This window comes from Haliotis rubra, unplaced genomic scaffold (genome assembly GCF_003918875.1).
Source record: "Haliotis rubra isolate DU_JTF1 unplaced genomic scaffold, ASM391887v1 Scf629, whole genome shotgun sequence".
In the NCBI taxonomy this organism is placed as follows: domain Eukaryota; kingdom Metazoa; phylum Mollusca; class Gastropoda; order Lepetellida; family Haliotidae; genus Haliotis; species Haliotis rubra.
Window position 1 is genome coordinate 97,696 of NW_025767334.1, and position 7,625 is coordinate 105,320.

The following is a 7,625-nucleotide window of genomic DNA, read 5'->3' on the forward strand; positions in this document are numbered from 1 at the left end:
GAAATGGGCTTCTCTCATTGTACCCATGTGGGGATTCGAACCCGGGTCTTCGGCGTGACGAGCGAACGCTTTAACCACTAGACTACCCCACCGCCCCCTTTATAGCTTGATGCATCATCTATATTGTATGTTTGCCTACTCTTTAAAACATCATGAATCCCTTATATTATAATTTACATTAATACCATGCATTATCAATGCTACACTGTACGTCATATTTAAGGGCCAGTGGGCGGTTGGGTAGCCTAGTGGATAAAGCGTTCGCTCGTCACGCCGAAGACACGGGTTCGATTCCCCACATGGGTACAAAGTGTGAAGCCAATTTCTGTTGTCCCCCGCCGTGATATTGCTGTAATATAACTAAAAGCGGCGTAAAATCATATTCACTCACTTCCTGAAATTGTGGAATAAGTAGTATCACTCGATAATGCCCTGTAGCCTTCAGTTTAAACATTCTTTTATTTAATATAGATTTATTATCATTGCTGGTCCAGCCACCGAAAGCGCTCAATTCGCAGAGTTGTGTCCCCTAGGCGTCCCCATGATCCTAAGATCATGAGTTCGAATTAAAGGTTCTACCCAAACATTTGAACCCTGGTTTGTAGACACAACCGTCGTGTTCGAGGGATTCACTACATGCTGTAATAAACGTCTTTCTTTCCTGGGGCGACCGCCTCCTGGGATTATATCCGTATATAGCGGAAGGTCGTGGGTTTGAAACGCGTCATACCAAAGACGGTAAAATATGGTAAGATTGGTCCCTTGGCGCTCGGCATTAATGGGTACTCAAGGACTATACTGAGTCTTATAATGTGTCTGAAGCGGTATTCATGCTTCACTGCGTCATGGTACCTCAGTAGCTAGCACTATAAAACCAGCTTAAGTCTGGGTATACAAGCAGCCGGACATACACATACACGCATGCACGTCGTGATTATTAGAAAATCTGTATGACGTATTCACCACCTGGGGCGACCTTGGGTTATATGTATATACGGTACAACTCAAACACCGTCATATAAGTGAAAGATTGTTTTCATGGGTGCTCACATTATACTGGCTTACGAAGCGGCTGTACTTCACACTTTCTGTGCCTGTCGTATACAGAGTATGAATAACAATGGCAGGGCGTAGCGACCGAGCTTACACATGAGTTTTTCTGTGAAAATTGTGCAAGCCCTAAAATATATCTAAATATAAAGCTTTGCAACCTGGAAAAAATGGCTTGTTGCGGGCCTGAATGGACAAAACGCATGGAGCTTCACTCCATATCTTGGTTAGCAGCAAGAAATGGATTTATCCCTTCTGTATTTTCTACTTATTTAGAGCTTGGTGAGCTCAGTGTAGATTAAACTGAGTTAGTGGTCGAGGCCTAATTCGCCTTTCGGTTTATAGAAACCAAATGTCTTGGGTCGTCAATCAAATGCCACGGAATCAAAATATTTTATGTGTGCATAAATACAATAAATACTGTTTAAAAATCACTAAAACACATAGCTGGCGCTGGGGGATTTCACATATCGTAAAGAGTGTTGACCCCAAGACTTTCTTAAAATGGTCAGTTGACAATATGGTAAATCGTTTTCAAAACGCTCGTTTGTTTTTTCTATGATTCATGCCGAGCTAACGAGTAAAGATTCTCTTAATTTCACACAAACAACGCCTCGGTCGTAAACCCAGGGATGGGTTACAACACATGGGTACTCGACAGTCTTCCGTCAATGCCTACCGCTGGTTGGACAGTGAGCAGAAATAGTTGTATTTTACTAGTGCTTCGACCAATTTATCCAGTGGTGAAAACACTGTTCCAGGACGAGATCTCGGTAATGTCTCGAGAGTTGTTCCCGCAGGCTTTAAACACGATACAGCAAGTTGAAGGGAAAGACTGACTGACTGAGTTTGGTTTTTACGCCGCTTTTAGCAATATTCCAGCAACATCACGGCGGGGGACACCAGAAATGGGCTTCACACATTGTGCCCATGTGGGGATTCGAACCCGGGTCTTCGGCGTGACGAGCCAACGCTTTAACCATTAGGCTACCCCACCGCCCCCTGAAGGGAAAGAGGGTTACAACGTTGTGTAACATTTTAAAACTCTACAGTTATGGGACTTACAATGTGCCATTGAAGCCAGGGATGGGTTTAAGCCACTACATAAAATTTTTTCAATTCTTTTAACCGTTAAGACGAGACATCAATATTTATATATGTTACAGGGAATGTGTGAAACCAGGGATTTCACGTAATCCCTGAAAGATTCAGTGATTTCGCGAAATCACTGTGACCCCCAGGGATTTCATGTATTCCCTAAAATTTCCAGGGATTTCATGAAATTACTGATTTTATTGGTGTTCCATTACACACGTGCCCTGTTAGGATATCAGTGAATGTGTGAAATTAATGTTTGTAGCTTAAACTTTACTGTTGAGTCTCATTTCATCCCTTACTTCTTTGGAGTTGAAAAGTTTGACAATTTACCGATGACACTTTTGGCTAATTACTACCTTGAGTTGGGATACCAAGTTAATTTTCTCACGGCTTTACTGTTTAGTCTCATTTCATCCCTTAGGTCTTAGGAGTTGAAAACTTTGACTATTTACTGATGACACTAAGTCAAGCTAAGAGAGGGAAATTACCGGGTTTCGATAATAGTCCAGTTGATGTTTTGACAAATGACATCTGTATAGATTATCTTCATAAACTGTTTTCTACATGTTATGAGACTGGTCATGTACCCTCCAACTGGGCCCAGGGGATCATTACCCCTACCCCTAAGTCTGGAGCTGACAACCTGAGAGACCCAATGTCTTATCGCAGCATCACACTAGTGCATCTTATTGTTATGATTAATAATTTAATCAATATTCCTTTTGTAGTTTCAAAAGTTACAGACGTTGTTTTTAGCGATTTCGTTTATAAATAGAAACAGGACCTTTACAAGTTGGTAGTTTAACTGGTAGGGGAGGTAATAAGTTACACACGTACTGTACTTTAAAGGTGGATTTTTGCAGTGATTTTTATGTTAATTGTAATGTCTCGCTCTATGAGAAAAGCAATAGCTTTGTTTAGATGTGCGGTAGCGCCGCTTAGAATCGAAACTGTAAAGATTTTATTGAAGATGAGTGTCATGTTTTATTGCATTGTCCTTTGTATGCTGATGAGCGATTGCAACTTTTATCTAAATGTACAAGTCTTTTAAATGTTTTTTTGAAAATCTGGGTATGTTGAAAAGTTAGTTTTCTTCTAGCTTGTCAAGGTGTATCGCTTTTATCTGCCAAAACCTGCCTTAATATTTTTAAAAGCGTACTGCAAATTTGTATATATCTTCTTAATGTAACTTATACCCTTATTATTTTATTTTTAATATTCATATATTATACTCTGTATATTGTGGCACAAGTGTCTCTCATAATTCCGTACGGAATGGCTCAACATTTTACTGTGATATAGCATTTCAAAAAATTAGAGAGTTTTTTCAAACATTTTGTTTTCCTTATTGAAAATAGACGTTTAAATTTAAACAGACTAGACCATTCATAGAAATAACTTGGAATATACATCATCCCGCTGTTGAAGAAGAGCTTTGGGATATGGGTTTGGGAAGGAAAAGGTATTTTTCAAACCATATGTTTCATGTTTGTCCTTCAGCGTCTTCTTTCTACGAATGATGTGACAATGGACAAAGAACTGTTTCTCCACACAGCTTTGATTTTCGAGTCGAATTGTGGTGATCAGGGTTTCCAGAAATGTAACTGTTGTCCTAACCAGTATACCGTTTTTTGAAGTTTGGCTTTATTTATGAACTGAATGCTACACAGTTGTTAAGGCAATCAACTAAACACCTAGTATCTGTATAGTGTTTCTAATGGTTGCATTTATCCATCCATCATCCATCCATCCACCCACCCACCCACTCATCCATCCATCCATCAATGCACCCATATATGTATCCATCCATCCATCTATCCATCTAGTTATAGTAACACAAGCCATCGTATCCATATTGCGAAGATCGATGCTCATGCTGTTGATCACTGGATTGTATGGTCCAGACTCGATTACTCACAGACTGCCGTCATATTGCTGCGCGGCGTTAACCACCAAACAAACAAACAAACACAGGTTAGCGGACGCTTCATTGTTTGTGCTCTCTTCACACGAACAACGAAAAGACATCTAACTAACATATAAAAACAACTGTATCTCTAACACAAGCCGTGTCTGTGTGTAGGAACACACCTTGCATCGCGAGTAACAATGAGAAACGTGCGGTTACATATTTTACCAACGCTTCCATTAGTATAAGTGAGCGACGATGCAGCGGTAGGTCAAGGCGTGGTGTCACATATGTGGCAGAACAGCGACGTCACAAGCAGTTTGTGATCTTATTTTGTCCAGTAACCCATGCTTGTCGAAAAAGGCGACTATGCTTGTCGTAAGAGGCGACTAACGGGATCGGGTGGTCAGGCTCGCTGACTTGATTGACACATGTCATCGGTTCCCAATTGCGCAGATCGATGCTCATGCTGTTGATCACTGGATTGTCTGGTCCAGACTCGATTATTTACAGACCGACGCCATATAGCTGGAATATTGCTGAGTGCGGCGTAAAACTAAACTCACTCACTCACTCACTCACTCTTATTTTGTCTCGCGATTGTCTTTTTTGTTCGTATGTATAATCTGTTGTTAAACATGAATTTACGCCATTATTAACGATGTCCCTCGATCTTGAATACTTCCCATAGAATGATGAATTGTTCAACATTATGTGCACATTAAAAGCAGACAGTGAGTGAGGATGATTTTTCGCCGCTTTTAGCAATATTCCAGCAATATCACGGCGGGGGGCACCAGAAATGGACTTCACACATTGAACGCATGTGGGGAACCAAACCCGGGCCTTCGGGGTGATGAGCCAACGCTTTAACCACCAGGCTACCCCACCGCCCCTTCAAGCAGTCGGTATTTAACATTGTCACTATACGTTTTGCACAGTTAGTGCGCATACCGAATTTGTTTCTACAAATAAAATGATGTCTCAAGATATTTTCACAATGTTATACAGACAAACTGACAAGTCTGAAATCTTAAAAAATATATGCAAGAACTCCTTCTACCTCTTTCAGAGTACCTCTGCAACAATTGTGTTGCCAACTTCCCAGCGTAGACACCTGATTGGATAAAAAGCCAGCCAAGGGAGGTAATAAAATTATCGGGCCGAGCCGTAGGTGCAGCCAGGATATAGTGGAGGTTTATCGGAACGTATACCCTGGAGATTATCGAGGATGTCAAGTGATGGATGAACCGGAATTTCTAGTTAGGTAATTAGGACATACGACTCCTGTGTAGAAATAAAGTATAAGTGAAGAAAAACGTTTGGGAAAAAAAGTTTGTTTAACAACACATTGGAGATCGGTTTTAATGTCTCGGACCAAACATTTCTTAGCATAATGATAGGCTACTAAGCTCATGATGAATCTCGGAGACTTCAGTCCACCAGCCCAACAACGTGAGGCCAATCCAGGGTATTACTGAACAGCCAAACATTTTACTTGTATGTACAAATAACAAGACTACGCTTAGACGGAGTCTACTGAGTGAATAGGGTTAATGCTAGTATTATTGTGTAATTTAGTATATTGTGATGCCCGTGTAGGATAATGTGATGCCTTGTCTCTTCAGGGACAGATTCTATGTCTCTACTAACTGAGATGAAAAACTCAGAACGCAAGAAGTAACACTTCCTTTTTGAAGACAATGTCCGTGAGAGTAATCGAAAGGTCAGGAACATAAGTCAATGCATTAAAGGTTTTCTTCTGTCATGGACTATTTAAGGAAATAATACGTGTTTTCTGGTTTGATGGGAGAAAATAACCGATTTGACGTCTCTTTATCTGGCTGACCCTTAGGGATAACGCAGAGTGAAGCATTCATAAGGTGGTGGTGGAATTGGTTTAACGTCGTGCTTGAGAATATTTCGCTCATATGACGACGTGCATGCGTGTGTATGTGTATGTGCGGCTGCTTGTACTAGCCCAGACTAAAGCTGGTTTTATAGAGCTAGCCCAGTGAGATACCATGCCGCAGTGAAGCATGAATACCCTACTCAGACACATTCTACTGACTCCGAGCCGACCAGTCCTTGTTGTACCCATTAATGCCGAGCGCCAGGCAGGGACCAACAAGGGACCATATTTTAACGTATTTTGGTATGACGCGGTCGGGGATCGAACTCGCGACCTTCCGCTCTCCGGGCGGACGCTCTAACCACTACACCATGGAGGCGGTCCATGCATTGTATTAGTGCAAATTACAACATAGATGATACATGGTGTTATAACGAGTTGATACAAATACAATATAGATGATGCATCAGGCTATAACGGCAATACAATATGCAACACTTATGCATGATATAATAAAGTGTTAATAAAAATGCAACTTCGATGATATATAAACAGTTATAGAGTGCGTGGGTTTAGGTTTACGCCGCAATCAGCAATATCCCAGCTATATGGTGGCGGCCTGTGAATAATCGAGTCTGGACCAGACAATCCAGTGATCAACAGCATGAGCATCGATCTACGTAACTGGGATACGATGACATGTGTCAACCAAGTCAGCGAGTCTGACCACCCGATCCCGTTAGTCGCCTCTTACGACGAGCATGGGTTACTGAAGACCAATTCTAACCCGGATCTTCACGGGTAAACAGTTACAGGAGGTTGTAACACCGACAGAGGATACATGATCTTATAAAGGGTAAAAAGATGCTAGATGTGTTAGCAATATAACGCCGCACCAAGCAATATTCCAGCTGTATATGACGTCGGTTTGTAAATAATCCGAATTGATTGATGCATGTATCCTAATTGGCGTAGATCGATGTTCATTTCATCAACCACTGCGTTGTCTGTCCCAGACTTAATTATCTTGAAGTTGTCGTCAAATCCTGGAATATTGTTGAGGACGGCATTTAACAAACGAACAAAGCATCCGCAGTGTTGAGTCCGCTTTGATTAGAGTCCGATGCAATGTAACATAGAGGCGGTATGGTATAATAGAAGACGTTCAATTCAATATATACATGATTCAGTGTAACATAGAGGCGGTATGGTATAACAGAAGACGTTCAATTCAATATATACATGATTCAGTGTAACATAGAGGCGATATGGTATAACAGAAGACGTTCAATTCAATATATACATGATTCAGTGTAACATAGAGGCGGTATGGTATAACAGAAGACGTTCAATTCAATATATACATGATTCAGTGTAACATAGAAGCGTAATGATATAACAGAAGACGTTCAATTCAATATATACATGATTCAGTGTAACATAGAAGCGTAATGATATAACAGAAGACGTTCAATTCAATATATACATGATTCAGTGTAACATAGAGGCGGTATGGTATAACAGAAGACGTTCAATTCAATATATACATGATTCAGTGTAACATAGAGGCGGTATGGTATAACAGAAGACGTTCAATTCAATATATACATGATTCAGTGTAACATAGAGGCGGTATGGTATAACAGAAGACGTTCAATTCAATATATACATGATTCAGTGTAACATAGAAGAGGTATGGTATAACAGAAGACGTTC